Source organism: Crocodylus porosus, unplaced genomic scaffold (assembly GCF_001723895.1).
Source record: "Crocodylus porosus isolate Cpor-Errol unplaced genomic scaffold, CroPor_comp1, whole genome shotgun sequence".
In the NCBI taxonomy this organism is placed as follows: Eukaryota; Metazoa; Chordata; order Crocodylia; family Crocodylidae; genus Crocodylus; species Crocodylus porosus.
Window position 1 is genome coordinate 112054334 of NW_017728906.1, and position 21653 is coordinate 112075986.

Here is a 21653-nt window from a genome sequence, read left to right on the forward strand (position 1 = left end):
CCCCAGAGCCCTAGGGAACATGGCAACTGCAATCCCCAGAGTCCACAGGTTTGTCTGAAACCATCTGGACCCTGGGGATTTCAGTTACCACTATTCTTAGGGCTCAGAGCTGCATGAAACTCCTGGACCCTGGGGATCGCAGCTGCTGTGATCCCTAGAGCTTGGGGGCTTTATGCTGGACATGGCGCACCACTGAGCCTGGGAGCCCCATCAACTGATATGGCTCCTAGCTGCTGGGGAGACCCATGTGCAGTTTAAAGCTTGATAACAACCAACAATTAAGTTAGTAGATGTTTTCAAGGTCTAACTTTATAGCTGGTTGGAGCTTTTTACTGTGTGATACCTACTTTGCATGTGTAGTTACTCCATGTAATTTTGCAGTTAACCAGTTAATTGCACAATACCTGTTATGTGCAGAGGGGACCTAAGTGCCACTTATGTAGCAACATAATGGTAATTTTTGGCATTTATGCATAGTTTGGATTCTATTTCCGGCTGTGGCAAAATAGTATCACTCTGTGCTTGTTTCAGGCTGGAAGTGAGATAGAGGGGAGAAATGTCCATCTAACCTTTAGGGCAGGGATGGGCAATTTGTGGATGGGCCACTTGGGGAATTTTGTTGAATTGTTGTTGGCCAGGGGGGAGAGGGTTAGGGGAGGGGTGCGTAATGACTTGGCCTGGTACAGTGGGGGTGTGGTGCTGACCTGGCATAAGGCAAGTAGGGGAATGGTCTGGTATGGTGGGGGGGGAGTCAATATATCCTATCTGGCCCAGGCCCATCTGTCCTGTGCCCACTGCTGGGGGTGCTGGATGGAATGGGCAGGTGGAGTCTTCATGGAGACCAGCCTGGGACGCCCATGGGCAGGGTGGGCTCAGCTGGGCAGATGGCATGAAGCCAAAGGCAGGTGGGAAGTGGTGTCTAGGAGTGGGACGGGCAGGCAGGGCTGGGGCCAGAATTACTGGGGAGTGACAGCACAGGAATGGAGTCTGTGACAGAAGAGCAAACTACACCTTGCATACCTCTGAGATGGATGCCAGTTCCATGGGCAGGGGCATGCAGGGAGTAAATCACTGGTCTGTCTTGGGCCTTGGCTCCAAGCTGTCACCACCCAGTGATCTCAGCTCCATGCGCCTGACTCTATGGAGATCCTGCTTGCCTGCTCTGTTCAGTGACCCCAGCAGTGGATGTGGGGTGGATGGGCTAGGGTGCCTGGGCAATGGAGCCAGTCCCCCAGTGGCAGTGATACTAGAAGTGGCAGCAGGTGCCATCACTGCTGCTTCTAGGAACCTGAGTCTGGCCTCTGCGCAGTCCCAGCCCCACTGCATGCCTAGAGGTGGCAAGACCATCTCTATGTACCATGGCCCAGGCTGTCCCCTGCAACTGGGCTAGGTGGAGCTGATGGACCCACTGCAGTCCAGATAGAATCCCTTGGCAGGCCAGATCCAGCCCTTGGGCCATATTTTGCCCACCCCTGCTTTAGGGGCTACAGTACTTATCCGGGGAGTTAGAGGTACAAGTTCTAGGCCTCTTTTACCCAGAAGGTGTTTGAACTGGCATCGCCCACTTCCCAATAAATTGATGTAACAAGGAGGCCCTGGGCTACACATTTCCTAGGGCATTCTTCAGATTTACTCTTGAAGTTTGCTCACTGCACCATGCACTCTGCATTCATTAGGTAGAAAGTGGTAGTATTCTCTGTACTAATGGAGACATGAATCCCATACCACTTCCGGAGAAGCATCTGTTTCACTAAGACAACCTCTCTCGGTATTGGTCTCATTTAGGTCCCACACATCTTCCCCTCCTGGCTGCCCTGGTGCCCAACTTCAAAAGGAAGCCTTCAGGGACATTCTTGTTCTGTGACCTAACAGTTATAGCATTTTGTTAGGAAATTGTTTCCAAATCCTTCCTGCGGAGAGCCTAGAACTTAAACCTTCTGTTCCCTGGGGGAGTACCCTGGTCACTGGGCTAAGAGATGAGAGGGTCTTGTTTCCTCCTCACCCCTACCTTGATTTTATTTTATTTAGGCAACTATGCAACCATGGTCTAGCTGACTGAGCATGCTTACAAGGGAAATGCAGCTATATGGAATCCAAATTTAGTGTAAGTACCAAAAAATGCAGTTATGTATCTACATAAATACTATGTAAAGGATTGGAGATAAAATAGAATTTAGCCCTAAATATTCATTTTATTGTTTTTGCTTAAGCCCTAAAATTTTATGTTATATTTAATAAACATTTTAAAAAGAATGCAGGATTATATTTGCTCTGAGATGGCTCGTTAACAAGGGCAATTGATATACCCAGCCTAATGGCACATAACTGCTATCTATGCAAAAAAAAAATACTTCACATTAAAGTGTAATGTGAATTCCTGAAATATTTTATATAGAAACACTTATCAAGAGGATTCCTGGTTTTCTTTGATAAAAAAAATCCCGAATTTTCAGATTAAAAAAGTAACCAAAACCCACATTTTTCTGTCATTACAATGAAACCTCTCTCTCTCTCTCTCTCTCTCTCTCTCTCTCTCTCAAAGGGTTTTTTCCCAGAGTCATAGTTTAGAGCAGCGGTTTTCTAGCTGTGGTATGGGTACCATTGGTGGTACGCAGACAACCTGTCAGTGGTATGCATTTACGGATTTATTATAATTATGACAAAAATTTTCTGGTGGCGCTTAAGGTTAAACTGAAAATGTTGTTGATGGTACTTAAGGTTGTGTCATTTTAAATAGATGGTGCTCAATTTGTCAGAGTTTGGGAACTGTTGGTCTGGAGTAGGCTTGAAGCTAGGCAGTGCTTCAAGATGACTGGCAGCTTCTAGTTGGGACAGCAGTCAGGAGAAGTCCAGAATTAACCCTTACAGGGTTCTCTCAAATTGTCAAGTTTTTAAGCTGCTCAGCCAAAAACAGTTGCCAATTTGAGAGTGGCTGTGAAAGGGGTAACATGGAACCGCGTCCCTTCTGCTTGCTGGCAGGGCTAAAGTAGCTGGTGGCACAGCATTATAGTGCTTCTGTTTCAGTGGAGAAAAATCAGCTATGCCATTTCAGATATGCACCCCAATTTTGGAGGGTTGATTTTTGGGGAAAGGATTTATGTGCTATGTGAGTAAATGTGGTAAGGACATTTTGGAGTAAATTAAATGCAAAATAATAATATAAATGTTGATAAAAATCAAGAATGCAAAGACAGAGAAATATATAATAATACAGTTTTCCCTTGAATGTTGATTTTGTAGTGTTCTTTCTTTAGGAGGTAATATTTGTTTGAATTTGTAACTCAGAATTAGCTGAATCTGAATCTGAATCAAATACTTGCCACTTCACACAGGCATAATTTACTGCTATATATAGCTATGTAACCAGGTTCTCATTTGCTGGTACCTACTAGCAAAACTCAGGGAATGCACAAAGTTATCTTACACAAGTGGAAAGGATTTTTGCAAGTGATGTATTTTTTTGAACCAACTGCATAGTTGGCGTAGACAGACAAGCTTTCAAATGCAGTGCATTCTTCCTCAGGTAACCTGCCTTCTTTAGGTCACCTAAGGAAAAATGCAGTCACTGCATTCAGCAGCTTCTCTAAATCTATCCCAGACGTGCAATTGATCCAATAAAACATATCACCCACAGAAATCTTTGCCTCTTTCATATTTTCCAGACCTTGACAGCTATCTCACTCCTACTCTACCATTTTTTATGTGTTTTAAGATGGGAGAAAGTATTTTAGGAACAAATGTAGTAAAATAATGTAAGTCAAAATAATTGTGTTTTATTAGTAAGTTAAATATTCCATAAATACCCTTGGTTCTGATAATATAAGAGAAGTCTGAAACTAGTCTGTTATGAAATGAGAAAAGAACACTGATGCCATTTCTGGTACTCTAAATGGAAGGATTTTTATTATTTTTAATAACAGACTTCCAAGAACTACACTGAAAAAACAATTTTAATTTTATATCAATTTAATTAAATGTCAGTAATGTTTTCTATATGCTAATTGGGGAATTTTAGTGTCAAGATAAGACTAAATTATACCTCTTGAAAAATTGGAAATAATCAGCTAAATTATTTTCACCATGTTAATAGACATCTTTTAAAGGATATGTAGAAATTTAGAACCAAAATGTATCCACTTTAATGCTACTAAAGTCTGATGAGGAATAACTTGAGGATTTCAAATGTTATTGACATCAAAAGGATACATCCCATAATTTTAACTTGAAAAAAAAAGGTTTCTTCCTACTTTTCAGTGAAATTGTAATAGTGAAATGCTGTACGAGGCATTATGCTGCTAGGACTTATCTACTTTTACGAAGTCTATTATAGAAGTTTTACTGAGCCTTATTATTAATATAAACAATTAAAGTTACACCACTCCTATCAAATAGTTGATCCAAGTATAATTTGTGCTGTATTATCCTTATTTTATTTGCTTATTTGCTATTTTGCAATATACTAGTTGTTCACCGTGGGTCATTCAGCCATTACTATGAATTCCTGAAATTCTTTTGTCTAAAGTAAATCTGCCATAGCATGACTTTTCAGTTTATTATGTCAGAGGGCCACGGATGTTGCACAATGGCAAAAAAATTTTAATAAATTAGTTTGCCAGTTGATATCTAAATTCATGCTTTGATTTGTTTCCACAAATGCACTTCTAATTATCCGCTAAATGAATCTGTTCTTCAGTTCATTATCCGTGTCCCATATGCATAGTCTGTTTTGATGTTAGATAGTAATGCTATAGCTTCATTTTACATTCCTTTTTGCTTAAGAGTGATTCATACCTTCACTGTACAATGCTGTCCAATGCTGTCCCTCTGTTTTCAGCCATTTAGCCATGGCCTCAAATTCTTAAATTTCTCTAAAACTGAGTCAAGTGAGAATTGTTTGGTCATGTATAGTTTCTTTTTTTGGTTTTTTACCTATTAAACCTGTACTTTGCTCTCTTATGAGTTCAGCTTAGAATTCAAATACCTGCTGCCTTGAGTTGCAGTTGTATAGAATTACAGCCTAGAAAGTAGTAATTCTCTAGAAGTAAAATTCAACCTATCCTCCTAATTATGTATTTTAAATATTAAGTGGAAATAAAATGGTGAGAAGTCCTTGTCCATGGTTTCTTTATAGAGCAAAGATGAATAGCTGTTCTGGAAACCACTTTGACGCCAAGCCTGTAGGACTATCTACTTCAGCATGTAAAATGCTACTACATTTTATACATAATAACAACAATTCTGGGAAAGTTCAATCATCAGCATTTTCATTTTGCATTTTCTTTGTAACACACATTGGAACACCAGCAAGCAACTTAAAGTTATATTTTAATACTAGAGAATTGCCCATCAAGAATGATGTGGGGGGAGGGTGGGTGGGCACAGAGTGCTGCCACCCACCACCCCACACCATCACCACCTCTCAGGAGTGGGGGGGGGGTGGGAAGCTTGCCCCACCATTCCCTCTGTCCCCCTCTGCCAGCACCCCATGCTGCTGCCACTGCCTCCAGTGCTACTGGGCTCACCCCCTGCCCCCAGCCTTGCTCCTTGGAGTTGGTGGAGCATCACCACAACTTCAGGGATGGAGTGAGTGAGCAAGGCCAGTGCCACTGGCCTTGCTCCCCTGCTCCCTGTCCTCCATCCCTGCTGTCATGGCAGAACTTTGCACTCTGATTGGTTGTTTCACTAACCGATCAGAGTGCTCCAAGAACATTACAGACAGATAGGCAGATGGACCAGGCCCTTTGTTATGTAAGAATTGTATTGAACGGTGCTTTTCCTCCCCTTCATGCTATGTAAAGGACATAGTTTATATGTGGGATTTTTGATCAGGAGTTGCATCTGATGAACAGTTGGACGAAAGTGTGTATTAGATTAGGTTCCTGTCTGTCATGCTGATTTTTCATTTTGCCTCCGTCACATATTAGACTTACTGAGTAGATTGTTGACCAGAATGTAACAGTTTTAATTTTCCTGTTGAGCAGTAGACTATAAAACTGATACCAAAGTATCTTCTTTGTCTATTGTTTAATATTCCTATACCTTGCAGAATGTGTTTAGAAAGCATGGAAAGCTTGCAGTGCTGGTTAACTGTAAGCTTAGTATTAAGGGTGTACATTACTGCATATGGCAATCCATTGCTCAAGTAAAACGCATCATATGCATTGATTTTCATATTTTCAACAGATTTTAGCAGTGTTGCCTATACAAAAGGGAGTCATAAAATGTTTAAATAATAACTTCTACTTAATGCACAATGAACTAGATGTCAGAGTTAAGAGAGCTTCATTAGCAGTTGATAATGTTTTTACCAACAATTTTCAGCACTGAAAAAATTACATTGTAATTTTAGTATATATAGACTCACACACATCTGTGCATGTGTGAATATACATACATATATACATATACACATTCACAGTCGTGTGTGTGTGTTTGAAACTTCTAAAAGAAAGTTCTTGAAGACCACATTCCCTTTAAAAATAACTATGCTTATTGGAATTCAAGCATCTCTGAAGAATTATGTAGTAGAAGAGTTACTTCGCAATTGCTTCCATGGACAGAGCTGGAACTGAAGCTATTTCTATGAAAGTTGTATCACCCTGCCAGTGTGGTGACACCCCTCCTCCCCAAACTAACACCCCCCCCCCCAAAAAAATGGGCAGGTATTTTGGTTTTACCTCACTCATGGAATTTTCCTTCTGACCTACTAAAGCATAGTGAATTTCCTGGAATCTAGCATGCATAGGAGACAGTGTTTCTTTTCTCACATCTTGTCTTTCCTTTTTACAGTGAACTTCGTTGCACACTTGGAACTGACCAGGGTAGAATAAAATTCTATGTTTTATTTAAAAATCAAGACAAGAGACTTAATGACATGTTGTTCCCCATCTCTAAATTAAGCAAGAATATTAAATTGAAAAATTGTGTATTCATTTTTGAGATTTTTAAAATTCCTCATGGAGTGCTAATTAACTTCTTAACATTTATAAAACAATGAAAATCATGTATCTGAACACACTAGGTAATTCTGGCAAATACTTACATACAATAATAGAGAAAGGTAGTTAACCATGTCAGGCAGGAGTCTGAAGTCAAGCAGGCAAGCTCATTCAGAAATGCATAAGCTTTCTTAAGTGATAGCCCACTTTGTCAAATGCTGGGAATGTAGTTGCAGAAAGCAGGAGTACTAAATAAAAGGGAATAAAAAAATTAAATACAAAAATTAATATTTATAAATGCTAGTAAACTATAAGAGCATAGTTAAATTGCTTACATATCATGGAACAAGCACGGTATAAAGAAACTAAGACATACAAAAAATGGAAGAGAAAAAAAAGCACCTTATTTTTCCACTGCACATGTATCTAGAGCAACAGATCCTGCACATTATTGTATTTAAGGAAGGAAAAAAAGGCACCTTAGACTGGCACCTTAGAGATGAACTTATTCAGAAATGTATACACTTTTGTAGGAGACACCCTACTTTGTCAGATATTAATTCACAATTAATGTGGGCATTTGAAATATAATACATAGTGGGCACATTTACATAGATGTGTTACTGCTTATTAGCACAGTTTACTATGCATGCTTAGCATGCACATGTGCATGCTTACTGTGCAGTAAAAACCCTTAATCCTACTTAAATTTGTTACTTGCAAATACAAGTAGCAAATTTAAGTGGGATTAGTTACTGCGTAGCAGTGGACATGTAGATGTGACTTGGGAGTAAGTTTACTCCCCAGTCTGCCCAGCCATTAGGGGTCTGGCCTGAGGCCAACCCTAGGGCTGCAGGCTAGGAGCCTCTCCTGCTCCAGAGTTGGGCTGCCTCTATGGCAGCCCCATCTGCAGGCTGTAAATGCTTGCAGACATTTTGTGCCCTGGTGCACTCACTAGGGAGCCTGAGTGTACTGCCAGCCCCATGTGAATGCCCTGGGCAGGCCCTATGTAAGCCCCCTTGGCAGGTCACATCTGAGCTGGGCTTGACTGCTTGCAATCCTGCAATGCTGCTTGACATCACCCAGTGCCATCAGGGCCAGCAGGGTGCTGTAGGCTGGTGCAGCCTTTGGCCAGGCCTGTTAGGTCCAAGGGCCACCTGCAGGCAGCCTCTGGGCAGCAGGGCCAGTGCCACCTGCCTGCTGCACACGCACAGCAGCCTGCCTCATGCCTGCATGTCCTATGTGGCATAGCTCTGCTGCACAGCTGGTTGTCCCATGCTGTGGCCCTGTGCTGGGAACTGCTCACAGATGTCCAGGCCCAGCAGCTCAGGACCAGCTGCATGGGGGTGCAGAGAGCTGGTGCAGGATCCACTATGGCCTCCTTCCTGTCTGTAGCTGTGCCTATGCCTATGCCCTCTGCCCAGGGCCCCAAATAGAACAAGGAGGAAGCTGGGAACCTTGTAGTGCTCTGGAGTGAGGCAGAAGTGCTGCAGCACTTTGAGTGGGGCTTCTGCTGTTTATGAGGCATTGTCAAGCCACATGTGAAAGTGAGGGCATAGCCAGTCAGCACAGCAGTTCCACATAAAGGTCAAGGCCTTGTGGGTACAGTGAGTCACTGTGACTGACCCCCAATTGTCACTCTGGCTTTGCCCACAAGACCATGCCCTTTATGTGACAACTGACAACCATTCCGGTGCAGCACAGTCAGTCTTCCCGAACCTCAGCCCTGGCCTGGCACCCCCGGTGACACATCTCTGGGCATGGACCTTGCAGATTCCCAGCGTCCCACTCTTCCCAGCTCCCCACCTGCAGTTTCCACCAGGATTTCAGGGATCCCTGGTCAGTTCCTGCCTGGCATGCTCCACAGCCCCTGGGCAAGCCACAAGGCACAGCCAGCCATGACACAGCTGGCCACCAGCAGCACCAGCTCCTCCCTGGGAGGATCCCCGAGCAGGGCACCTGCATGCTATGCCTTGCAGGCCTAGGACACTGGGCACAGCTGCATGCCATTGCTGACAGCGAGGACTGCACAGCCACCAGATTCACCAGCCCCAGCCACACAGTAAGGCCCGCACTGGGGGGAGGGCCCTCCCAACCCCACCACCCCTGCCTCCACCCCTGACCCTGGCCCCTGGCCCCTCTCTCCACTGGGCCTGCCCATACTCTGAGATTCCTACCTCTGCCCCCACCCCCCACAGCAGGCAGAGAAGTGGGGCACAGTGCAGAACTTTATTGAGCAGCCCATGCCCCCACAGCTAGGTAGCTACATGTCTCTCACATGCCGAGGAATGCTTCAGTGCTGACAGTGATATCCTCCTCAGTTGTGGGAGGCAGAAATGTGTAGTGCAGCCACGGAGGTTGTGGGGCAGCCTGGGCTTGGCCCCCATGCCATTGTAACTCACAGTCCTGTACCAGGTGCATGGATGCACCCATAGGTCAGGCACCCCTCAGCTTGCGTGCACAGCTTATTCTGTATGCCTGGGTCATATGCAACAGGAGCAAACTCAGGGCCCAACAGCAGCACAGCAGGTTGCAGGCCCTGGGGTGCCTCTCTGGAGAGGCCCCCATTGGGGTGGGTGTGGGTATGGGCAGCTCCTCATCCCAGTCACCTGGGATCCACGTGCCCCCTGAGCCCAGGTGCCATGGGCTGAGTGGCAGTGCAGCAGAGTGGCAGGCCTTCAGGAGGAGAGGTGTGGTAGCAGGATCTGGAGCAGTGGTAGCAAGTGCTTGTCCCACACTGAGAATGGGTCTGGGAAGCCAGGCTGCCTGTGGCCAGCACCCAGTGGCCTCTCGGCCCCAGGGGAGCACACAGGGATGTGGGGTGCAGCCAGTGGCCACCTGGGCACAGGCCTGCCTGCCCAACATACCATGGTCCCTGGGCATCTATGCATACTTGACCCCTGGTCTGAGGCTGGGCAGTGCACAGTCCCTGGTTAATAGCATCTTATCTCTGAAATGTTGCAAACTTTCACAAAAAGCTTCTGTCTCACAGCTCTGTATCTGGAAATGGGGGCAAGACCACACATGGCAGCGGGGATGCCAGTTCAGGATCACCACCACCCACCACTGTGCCCCTTTAGATGCATCAGATCCACCAGATGTGCACAATAGACTGTACTCTCCTCTTCCAGCAGCTGGTAGTGGTCATAGAGAAACACAGGTCTGGCAGGCAGTGGATGTTGCTCTTGAGGAGATGCAGAACTGGATGGACTGGGAGTTCCGGGCCAAGTTCCTGGACCTGGAGTATGCATGGCTGTAGGTGCTGCAAGAGCAGAATGCCATCCTGGGCTAGGCCATGCAGGCCATGGATGATAACTGTTGGGTGCTGGACACAGTTCTGGCCCTGGTGGTTGCCTTCATGCTGCCCACTGCCTGGTCTCCATCCCTAGCCCTGGCAGCCACCAACCACCCCACAGCAGGCCCCTGCCTCAGCCTAGGAGGAGGTCCTTTGCCACTTCCAGCTGCCAAGAACACTTTGGCCCGAACCCCACACCAGGTGCCCCACCACCCAGACCCCTCCTCCTGCGTCTGGGCCCACCACTCACCCCAGCTCCACATAGGCATGGAAACAGAGATGCTTGGACTGGATCCAGGACCACACACCAGCCCTGCTGGTCTTGGACTCTGGCAGTCAGAGAGGGAGCTGGATGCACTGAAGGAGCACTGACTGCTGTCACCTCTGGGCAAACCCCACCTGCCCCACATGCCACGGTATCCAGACCAGCATAGGAATGACTGGAGGCTGGGGTACTGGCTGTCTTCCCCCAGGCTCTGCCCCCTAGGTGCCCCTACCTGACAGCCCCCCACTCCAGGACACCACAAAAATCACTTTGTAAATAGCTTGCACAGGGAGGAGATTTTTTTATTATTGGTGCATGGGTTGGGTGGTGGAGGGTCTCTGTGTTGGGGCCTATGATGTGAGGGGAATTAAGACTTGTTCTTTTGACACGTGTCTGTCATGAGTGTGGTACCAGGGATGGGTGGATAGGGGGGTTGTCCATGGGTGGTAGGGCAGGTGAGCTAGAGCAGGGAGTGCAGGAAGAGGTGGTCAGCTATAGCCTCCTATACCCAATGCCCTGGCCACTGCTGGCAGATGTGTGGCTCTACTGGGGTCCAGTGTTGTCACTGCTGCTGCAAGTAGTGCTTCTGCCATCAGGCATCCTCTGTGGACTTTGCCTCCTCCACCCAAGGCAAACTTCACCAGGCAGTAGTTAAAGTGGGCCTTGCAGGGGTCCAGGTGGCTGGTGTAGGCCTGCATCAGCCAGGGCAGGAGCGGCTAGGCAGTGTTCCTAATGAGCAGGGGAGGGACCAAAAAGGCGCCTGGTTGCAGGTCCAGCACCTCCAGTACAAAGCATCCATTCTTCACCAGACCCACCAGGCCAGAGTTGCAAAACACATGGATGTTGTGCATGCTGCTTACCTAGCCCTCACTGACATGGGTGAATGTGTCATGGTGGTCCACAGTGGCCTGCAGGACCACAGAGTGAAATCCCTTGTGGCCGTAGTAGGACTGGTCTCCATGGATCAGGCAGGGGACAGGGTTGTGGGTCCTGTCCAGGACCCCAATACACTGGGGGAATCCAAGAGCATGCAACCCCACCGCTAATGCCAGGGGGTTGTGGATGTGGAGCACGGTGTGCCCTAGCATGTCTTGAAGGGCTCTGCATGCCTCCAGGATGGCTTCTCCAGTGGTGGCCTTGCCCACACCAAACAGATGTCTGACGTGCCGGAGATTGGTGGGTGTGGCCAGCTTCAGCACAGTAAAAGACAACTGGGTGTCTGCATGGAGTGGCATGCACATGCTATGTTCTGCACCTCCAGATGGAGCCAGAGCTGCTGGAGCAGGTCCCAAAAGGTGACCTCAAGTCATGCGGAAGCCATCCAGCCACTGCTTATTGTCCCAGGTATGCTGGATGATGTGCTGCCACCAGTCCTGGCTGGCCCAGCAGGCCCTGAGGTTGTGGGCTGGAGGCAACAGCAGCCCTGGAGGTGGCATGGTGTAGCCCCTTGACAGTATCCTGTGGCAGCAGCTGTGTGGCAGTGGCAGTGGCCAGGCAGGTGGTTGTTGGTCGTGGGATCTGGGCAGGGTGAGACATCTGTGTGTGAGGTGGTGGTCAGTACGGTGGGTCAGCAGGGTGATCATGGTGGCCAGCAGAAGCCCAGAAGTCATTGCTTCTAGGGTCAGGAGCTGGACCAGACAGCATGGGGAGGCAGAGTGGCCAAAGAGAAAGCTGCTGTGTGCTATCTCTGCACTTGGCATGCTGCTTCTGGGCAAGGAAGAGGCTGACCAGAGAGCAGTAAGTGGGGCTGGCTCTAGGTGCTGGCAGCTGCAGCCAGAGCCTAGAGCTCCCCCAAGGTGGCTGCAGGGGCCCACTGCAGGAATGCAGGGAACTGAGTGTAAATCTTCTCTCTAATCCCACATGTGTAGATGCCTGCCCAAAAACCCTTACTCTTTTATAATACACCAGAGTAAATCCAGGCTGGAGTAAGTGCATGTGTAAATGTGCCCAGTGAGAATAGTTGGATCACAAGCCCAGTTCCCAGGGACTGGTGTTTATGTACCAATAGACTTGCACACAAAGCCCTCTACTTATGCAGCAAAAACTGAATGATCAAAGAGACTGAAAAAACCCTGTCACTAATGGTTACAATATACTTAGATAAAAACTGAACTATCTTGGAGGAAGAGGATAACAACATTTTCACTGCTGATTCTCGGATGTATATTTGGATAAAGAAAACACAAGGGATCTCAATCTAGAGTCTTTTGTAAGGACTGTTTTCATGTGAAATATTAATATAAGCTGTAAGAAAAAATATCTGCTGCTAAAACAAGTGAGTGATTTGCCAGGAGTAAAGAGGTGAATAGCAAATAATCTGCTTCTCCTTAGTTGGGGAAGAGATTAAAATCAAACAAGCATTAATAAAATGTGTGTAATTGGTTACTAAGTCCTCACTTACGAGTATATGTCAATGCTACATGCAGAAAGAGCAATGACTCAAAATGGTTTTATTTTTTCTTTTATATCTTGAGACACTGAACAGATATGTTGTCATCTATTCAAAGTAATCACTATCAAAGTAATCTCTTGTCTAGTTCTGTAAGACTCTGACAACACCTGTCATTAGGGATTCTGTCACAATTTAAGTTAGACAGTGTTATAGCAGAAATGCTAGGTAGATAGCTGCTTGACTAGTTGTCAATGTTGAAAGGTTTAAGAGATACTAGGACTTTTTAAAACTTCATAGCTATTAACAGAGGTATTAGATGAGTAATACCTAATCTTAATAGAGATGAATATGATTGTAGAATGTTAAATGATTGAACTACTTGTCTGCTACCTAATTCAACAGATTTAATTGCTACAGAATTATTTCACCATTTAAATAAAAAATAGGAACAAAATTGTTATCCAATATGGATTTTTATAGATGACACTCCTATAACATCTTTTGCCCTTTTGCTCCTATAGTCTTTATTTTTAATGGGGCCTATTTCCTTCTTTTGAAACAAAGTCAAAGTTTTTTTTTGGTTTTGCCCTTATCCCTGTGCTTTGAACTCTCATACTCATAGTTCTCATTTTGAAATGCCTTCCAAATCCCTATTTTGACAAGCTTATAGAAGGTCTGTTTGCTATCACTAGTGAAACAAGAACATTTCAGAAAGAATTTAGAAACAACCACAACCATGAGACAATTCTTATATATCATAAAGAAATGTGAGAATAATCTTTCTGCTTATTTCTTGTAAAATAACCTGTTATCACAACTTCCTTCTGTTAAAGTTTCAGAAATGTTTAAAATTCGATTTTCATACCATACAATTTAATACTTTTAAGATTCCTGAGCTACTCTCACATTTACTTTAATTAGTATGCTATCTCATTGTTATATTCATATCTCTTTTCTGCAGTAAATGCTATAGTGACATTTGTATATGTAATTATTTTTGTGTTAGAAGTGATTATTTTGTCTTATATTGCTTTGTCAATTCTTTGGGATTCAAGGTGTGATGGAAAATTGTATTTACAATTGCTTTTGGAACAGTCTAATGATTATCATAATAATGTATTATCATCTACCTAAGTCAGACTACTTTGATTAGCAGAATAAGAGCTTTTTGGTGGTGCCAGATGTGAAGTTTCAGATGATGATAAAAAAGAAGAGTATTCTCTGTACACGTTGTAAGAAGCAATCATGTACTATGGTGAGATGAGCCGTAGATTAAATATATTCTAGTGACACTTCAAAAACAGACTGGGGAGGGAGATCATGTCAGTCATACTTAAAGAAAGGTACTTTATCTTAATTAAAAAACTTCAAGTAATGAAGACTCTGCCATTTTTCTTGAGACTGTTTCAAACAGAGGTGGTCTTGTTGCTTGGAAGAGGAGGTATCGCTAAAGCACAAGGGAAGCACATTCTAGTTCTAGAATGAGTTTCCTTATTTGGAAGAAAAAATGCTGTCCTAGACTAAAAGAGACTGAATAAATACATAAGCTACCTCAGTATATTTTTACTGTGATTGCTATGTGTCTATTTTTCCTAGATACACTGAGACAAATAGGACAAAAGACTCATAAAAATCTGATTTGTGCAGGCATCGTTAAGTTAAAAACATATCACTCTTGTTAAAGACAAAGTCAAAGTTATCTTTTTTCTGCTTTTCAAAGCAGCCCCAACCTGCAGTCCCATACTTTGCAGATGGAACCACAGAGTTAATGGCTAACCTCTGAGGATAGCTACTGCCTCTAAAACTGCTGGAAGATAGTGAATTGCTGTCAGAAGTTTCAAAGCTTGGGAAATGTGACATGTGGATGCAAATTTATTGTAAATTCCCATTTCCAATTAGTTTCTGTGGGAATTGTAGTCTTCCTGCAGTGCATAGGTATGTCTAATTCCTGTCCGCCATGACAATAAAGCAAGCTACAATAAAGAAAACTACTTACTTGGATCAGCTTCAGTGTTTCTATGTCAGGGTAGGTGGTATAAGGTTGTGGTCCCCGCCTACCCAATGCTTTACTAGAGTAAGCCATGGGGAAAACCAGGTGGTCTTCTTGTAGCATGAACTGAACTAATGTAGCTGATGTTAACATAGAGTGTAACAATAGTAAGATATAACCATGTTAGTCTTGTCCTGTAAGCAACTTGAAAACTCCATTTTGTATCCTTCTGCTTGACATAAGTGAATGAACTCTGTATGAGTGTGCATAAAAGGATGAATGGTGACAGAATGGCATAGGGGCAGGAGAAGAAGATTTAACTGTTTATGTAAGCAAAAAGGCACCAAATGTAAGTTGCCAGTCAGTAAACTAATTAATGAATGGCTGAAGAATCCCTCTTAGGCCTAGGGCACAAAGAAGGTAACAAAGAGAAGGAATACACCCATCTTGCCAGACAGGCAGCAAGAACACTCCCAGGGTGAGATAAGCTGAAGACAAAAGAAGAACAACTGCAAAAGCAGAAGTTAGGTACGGAAAAACCCCAAAGCACTGAAAAAGGATGCCAATCCCTGTAAGAGAACACTTTGAAAATGCCAAGTTGGGTGACTCTCTTTGTCTACTGATGTTTAATCGGAGCACAGATGCATCTGTTCCCCCCACTCCAGCTATTATCTTCAAGTCTGCTATCTTCAAATCATCATCATCTACTCAATAAGCCCAGGTTGGCCACCCTGGGCTGATATTGAGCAACTATTGCTGGTAACTATATCTGGTTTATGTGTGGATAGAATGGTTGTTTTGTGTATATGTATGCCTGTGTGTAATGATGTGTATGATGATTTTTGTGTGTTTGTATAAATGGTGTGTCCAAATCTCTATGTCTAACTCATGTAATCAATAAACATGGCATTCTGCCTTATCCCCCTTTTCAGAGTCTTGCTTGTGATTTGAGCAATTGACAATTTAAGTAACATTCTCACTACCAACCTCTGAAGTCCTTCTCTTATCTGCCACATCTTGATGTTTGGATTTCTTTATTTGAAATCTTCAGGGTTGGATAGAGGCTGGGTGATGACTCTGCTAGGTCTCCCAGAGGGGCTCCTCCTCCCCTTATACACCACCCTGACCACATCCAGAATGGCACACATTAGGCCCTGGATCTTGTGCAAGCTAAGGATGCCACTGGCCATTACTTGCTGTTCACTGAATAAGGTTTAGGAGCTAGGATCCATCATTCAGGATTTCTTAATCTATTCTTGAATCAATTCCTTGCAGCTTCCCAGGCACATCAATTAATAAGGCCCTTTAGAGTCTGTTGGGCATCTGCGTTATATCTATTCATCCCTGGTTCCTGGGCTAATCAATCCCAATAGGTTTATTAGGGGTCTATTAGACAATCCATTGGGATCAGTTCTCCCAGATTCCTGTTTTAATCAAATTAAATCAGCTGTGCACAGAGTCCATCGATTCATCAGAACAACAAGAACAAAAACTTGAAATGAATTTCTTCCTGGTTCCAGTGTCAATGAAGTTACCTCAGTCCTTCAAGTGCTCATGAGGCAACCAAATGAAATTAATTCCTCCCTGGTTTGGATTCAGTCAGCCCAAAATCAATTTTACTGGGATTTCTACCCTGCTTTAACTTCCCATGATGCCTTCGCAGGGAGAGTGGCTTTCCCTCCTGCCACCTTCCCAGCATGTCAAAAGGGGAACATGACCCCTCCCCAAAATGAAAAGAAAGAAAGAAAGTGAACATCAAAGGAGGATTACCCCTTTAAACTCATGGACTTATATGCACTGGCTGCTCTCCCACTCTCCCTTCCTTCTACCAACTTCCAATCCTTGTTGCTACTGCTTCAGTCTCTGCCTGGCTGTCCTGGAGTCATTCCTCAGTGTGGCATGATCTTTCAGTGGTCCTCCAACCACCTTAGCCAGTGTGCTGGCTTGCTTCTCCCATGGTTGTCCACGGGATGCTGTCAGCAGAGAAGACCTCTGGCATCTCTCTGCTCCACCAATTGCAGTTCTCTTCTGGCTACCCCTTTCTGTAGCTTGAAATAGCTGTCCTCATGCTCCTTCCACCAATCTGAAGGAAGCACATATTGTGAAAATATGACAACACGCTTCCTGCTAGGCTCCCTCCTGGCTCCACTCGGCACCTGAGGTAGGTACTTCTTGCTCACATTTCTTGGGGCTTTTCTCTTGCCCTGCTCTCTTCCCCTCACAGTCTGCATCACTACAGTGTAATTTGAGACTACAGTCTGTGTTTCCCTCTGTTTAAACCATATCCCATCTCTTCAGAAACAACTAGAGAGACAACATATCTGTGACATTAAGTAAACAAGCAAGAAAAGTCTCTGTAAGTTATCAAGATTTGGACTTGGTTTCACTGACAGGAATAACTGGTAACTTCACTTGCCAGGAGTGAGCAACAAGTTCAAATATTCCCTGAGCAAGCCATCAGTTAACATTCAGGCATAGCCACTGTAGTACTTCATCATCTATTAGCTATTCAGTGATCATTGCCAAACTAATCAGTGATCATCAGTCAGTGATCATTACCAAACTATCCTAGGCTCTTGTAAGCCATTACACTGATTATTTTATCTACAAAAAGTTACTGATTTAAACAAGAGAACCAACATGCAAGTTTTAGTTGATGAACTGTCTATGTGTATTGCAAGAGGACTCATTCAGTGATCAATACAGCTAGACTGGCTAGATGTAATTTTGCAACACCACATTCCACACATCATGCCACTGCACTTGATAGCATGTTTTTTTGCTGATTAAGAATCATGGGCAGAGATTGTTCCCTTCAAATACAAATTCTCTAATACAGAGAAATAAATTATTAAAGTGCAGGTCCTTCTGGTCCAAATGAAAAAAAAACAAACCTTCCCTCTGTGACTAGCTCAGTATAGGTGTGACTTGGTGCTGGATTTGATACAAAAGATTCTCAAATACTCACTGCATTTTAAACAGGCCACATTTTATTTGGTTCAGTTATGATGTACTTTGGCACATGCCATTTATCTGTGAAATGTGATCCCAGATCTGACCCTGGCACAGTTTTAATGGTTCAGCTATGAGATGTATAACCAGCTTTTATTTTAGGTCAGACTATTAGAACAAACGATCAGTTTATATTTTCTCTAACTTTTAATCCCCAATTTTTTGTCATGAAAAGTCCACAATATTTAAAGAAATAGTGACGCCACTGGAATAACTATAAGAATAATGTATTCATTACTAAACTGTTAATCAAGTAATTCATTTAATAGAAGATGGGTTTTGCTTCTGATAGGTTGGTCTTAGCTAGAAGTTGAGATCCACTTTCTGTATTACTACATCCTGTTTTATATTTCTAGCAAGGAAATTAAATCTCATCTTTGGTTGAGATAAGGTGTCCTGGCAAAAGCAAGAGTAGTTTAGTGGTGTAATTTTGCTAGGAACTAAAGCCTAAGCAGTTTCCATTGCAAAAGGAGTAGACCATGTTGACCACACATTTCTCAGAATTTCTTTGACAAATTCTTAACCTCCATGAAAGCAAAACCAAGCAGAAGAAAATCAGTCATCTTGCTTTCTTGTGCTAGTAACAGTATTGAAAGCTATTTGTCCCTTTCTTCCCTGGAGGGGCTATCCGGAGGAAGAAGAGATAAATAAGGTGAGTCATCAATGAAGCCAATTTAATGAGACCGATGAGCCAGGATCCTGGTTTTCTCTGATAAAAAAAAAATCTCCACTTTCTGGCTTAAAAAAAGTAACCCAAACTCCACATTTTTCCATGCACAAAATGAAACACTATGACAAACAGACAGACATAGATTTATCTAGATATCTCTATAGATATTTCTATCTATCTATCTATCTATTGCCAGAGTCAAAGTTTAGTCAGGGCTTTTAATACAAGAGGATCTCTCATCAGGGATCCTGGTTTTCTTTGGTAAAAAAAAATACCCAATTTTTTGATTTAAAAAAGTAACCCCAAATCCACATTTTCCCTTGATTAAAATGAAACCGCACTAATATATACATACCTATTCCTGCTCTTCTGAATCCTCAGCCATTAAGGACTTTATGTTATAAGATAATGGAGAGAGGGATACAGCTGCTGTGACCTTTATGAGTGCAGCTAATTACAATAAAGTTCTGCTGATATATGCCTTATGAGAATGGGATATCTATATATTAGTGCTGTTTCATTTTATTCAGGGAAAAATGTAGATTTGGGGTTATTTTTTTAATCCAAAAATTGGAGATTTTTTTGTTATCAGAGAAAACAAGAATCCCTACTGATGAGAGATCCTCATGCATTAAAACCTTGACCACTTAGTTCCATATTACATACAACTAACAACACTCATGTTTGTTAAATTTCCCAAGAAATGAAGGGGAAGAAATTCATTATTTTCACCTTTGTGTTGATGAAGGGATATCTTCAACTCCACCTTTTTTTTCAGTTTTTCATTAGAATGTGTCTGTGTATGTATGAGTATGTACATTTGTTGGAGATGGTTGGAATAGTTTCCTAAAAATTAACCATGGCCTGTCATCATGTTAGTCAGGGGGTTCTTCTACATTAAATGCTGTATTATTCAAAAGTCAATATTTTTTAGGGATCCAGTCAGTATCTATATAGTTAGTCCTTGGAAAGTCCTTGGAAGGGAGGGAATAAAAACCACAAAGTCTTAATATGTAAAACTTCCTTCTTTAACTTCATATAATTCAAGTGGCACTTAAATAGCTAGGCTTCCTTAAACCAGATTAAGACATGATTATAGCCTGCTTATGGAATCTATCTGGCTAAGGACATAGGAATGGAATAAATATTCAGTGGAATTCCATTACTTCTTTAGTCCTGCAAGTCATGTGTATATGGATTATACAATATATGTTGTGGAGTTATTGCTGAGCTAGGTCACTGCTCCCATTGGATGCCAAGATTTACTTCACCAAAGCTTAAATGCAACCTTCCATCTGGATCAGAAGTGTGCCAGAGTTATAAATTTGTAAAGCAGCAACATAAAGCAGCACCACTCTCCTTTGTTAAATGTTATGTCCTGCCTTAGCTACCAGGTCAGATGCCAAATTTGGGAGAGTGGTACTTTAATCACCGGTCAATTGATACAGCCAACATATCTCAAGAATCCACCAGCTATAGGAGAATATTGCTTAACAATAACCTACAGTGAGGCATATTTGGACATTCTCAAAGAAAGAAAAATGATTTACTACATTATGGTATTGTATGCCTTTGTCAGTATGGATGTAGTTGTGACTGTGTCTTCTGTTCCCGCTCTTCTGAATCCTCATCCATAAAGGACTTTATATATTTGAGATAATGGAGGGAGGGCTATAGCTGCTGTGACCTTTATGGGCATGTCCACACATGCAAAAATGTGCGGTTGCAGCAGCTCAAATAAAAGCAGTGCAAATTTGAGCCAGGGGTCTTTGCCTCGGTGCACATGCTTGGACATGCACTTTGGTGTGGAGCAAATTGTGCCACTTGGGGCAAAATAACCCTGCCTGGCTCCTTCTGGATATGCAGCCAGGGGGAGCTAGAGCTTGGCCCAGCACCTGTGCTGTCCCCAACAGTATGAAAAGCTGCCCTGTCCTGGCCCCATCCATACAAAAAGCTGCCCTGGCAAGCAGCTCAGAGCTACTCGCTCTCTGGAGCTTCTGGGGCCCAGCCAATTGGTACCTGGGGACACTACCCCTTGTGCCAGCTGGACTGCTGCAGCAGCATCCCAAACCCAATTTTTAAAATACCCCCAAATCCATGTTTTCAACATTTAAAACAAAAAACCACTCTACAAACACACACAAACACATATCTAGAGAGAGAGAGAGAGTGATAAGTTGGGTAATGCTTTATTGTATATTTACAATGTTAAAGCAGTTTGGAAGCCTACCAGTATCTCTATCATCTTGAAAAAATAAGTTCTAAATACCTATATGTGTTGATCTGTGGTTTTCTTCATACATAATGGGTGTGTGATGGGGGGATGTGGTGTTTGTAGAAAGGGGGTGATAAAGGTTGTAGGGAAAGGTGGGTGGGGAGATGTGGAGGGATGTGGGTTGGTCTGTGTAGGAATGGGGAAATTGCTGGGGGCACTGTGGGTGGGGGGACCTTGTGTGGGGGCTGCTTAGGAGGGGTGGGTCCCCTGGCCCCCACAGGGTGCAGCCCCCCCACAGTACATAGAATGCCCCCCCTGCCCAGGGTCCCAGCTCCACCCTGGAAGGTCACAGCACCTATCTCCCACAGGGCCCCAGCCCCCCTGCCCAGGGCCCATACCTAACCTTTAACAGCAGCAGTGGGGGGACCATGTGCCAAGCCTAGCTTGATTCTGCTGGCCCTGGGGCTGCTCTTGCCACCCAGCTGGGCTGGTCTTGTGACATAAGGACCTGGTGTGGCATGTGGGGACTGCGTGTCAGGCCCACCCAGGTCCTGGGCCCCCTCTGCAACCTAGCTGGGCTGGGCCCATGGTGACATGGGCCCAGATCCCTGAGGCTCGCTAGTCTGGCTTTGCACTGGAGCAGGTCACATGGCTCTGGGAGGCACGGACAGGAGCTGCACCTCCCAGAGCCCTGTGACCTGCTCTGGTGCAAGTCCAGACTAGTGAGCAATATGGGGCTGGGCCAGGTCCTCACCCCCCTACAGGCACAGGGGGAAGAGTCAGGAGCTGGCCCTGGGGCCTGGTCCATGATGACAGGAGCTGGCGTGGCATGCAGTTCCTGTGTGCCACGCTGGGTCCTGCTGCCTGGCTGGACCC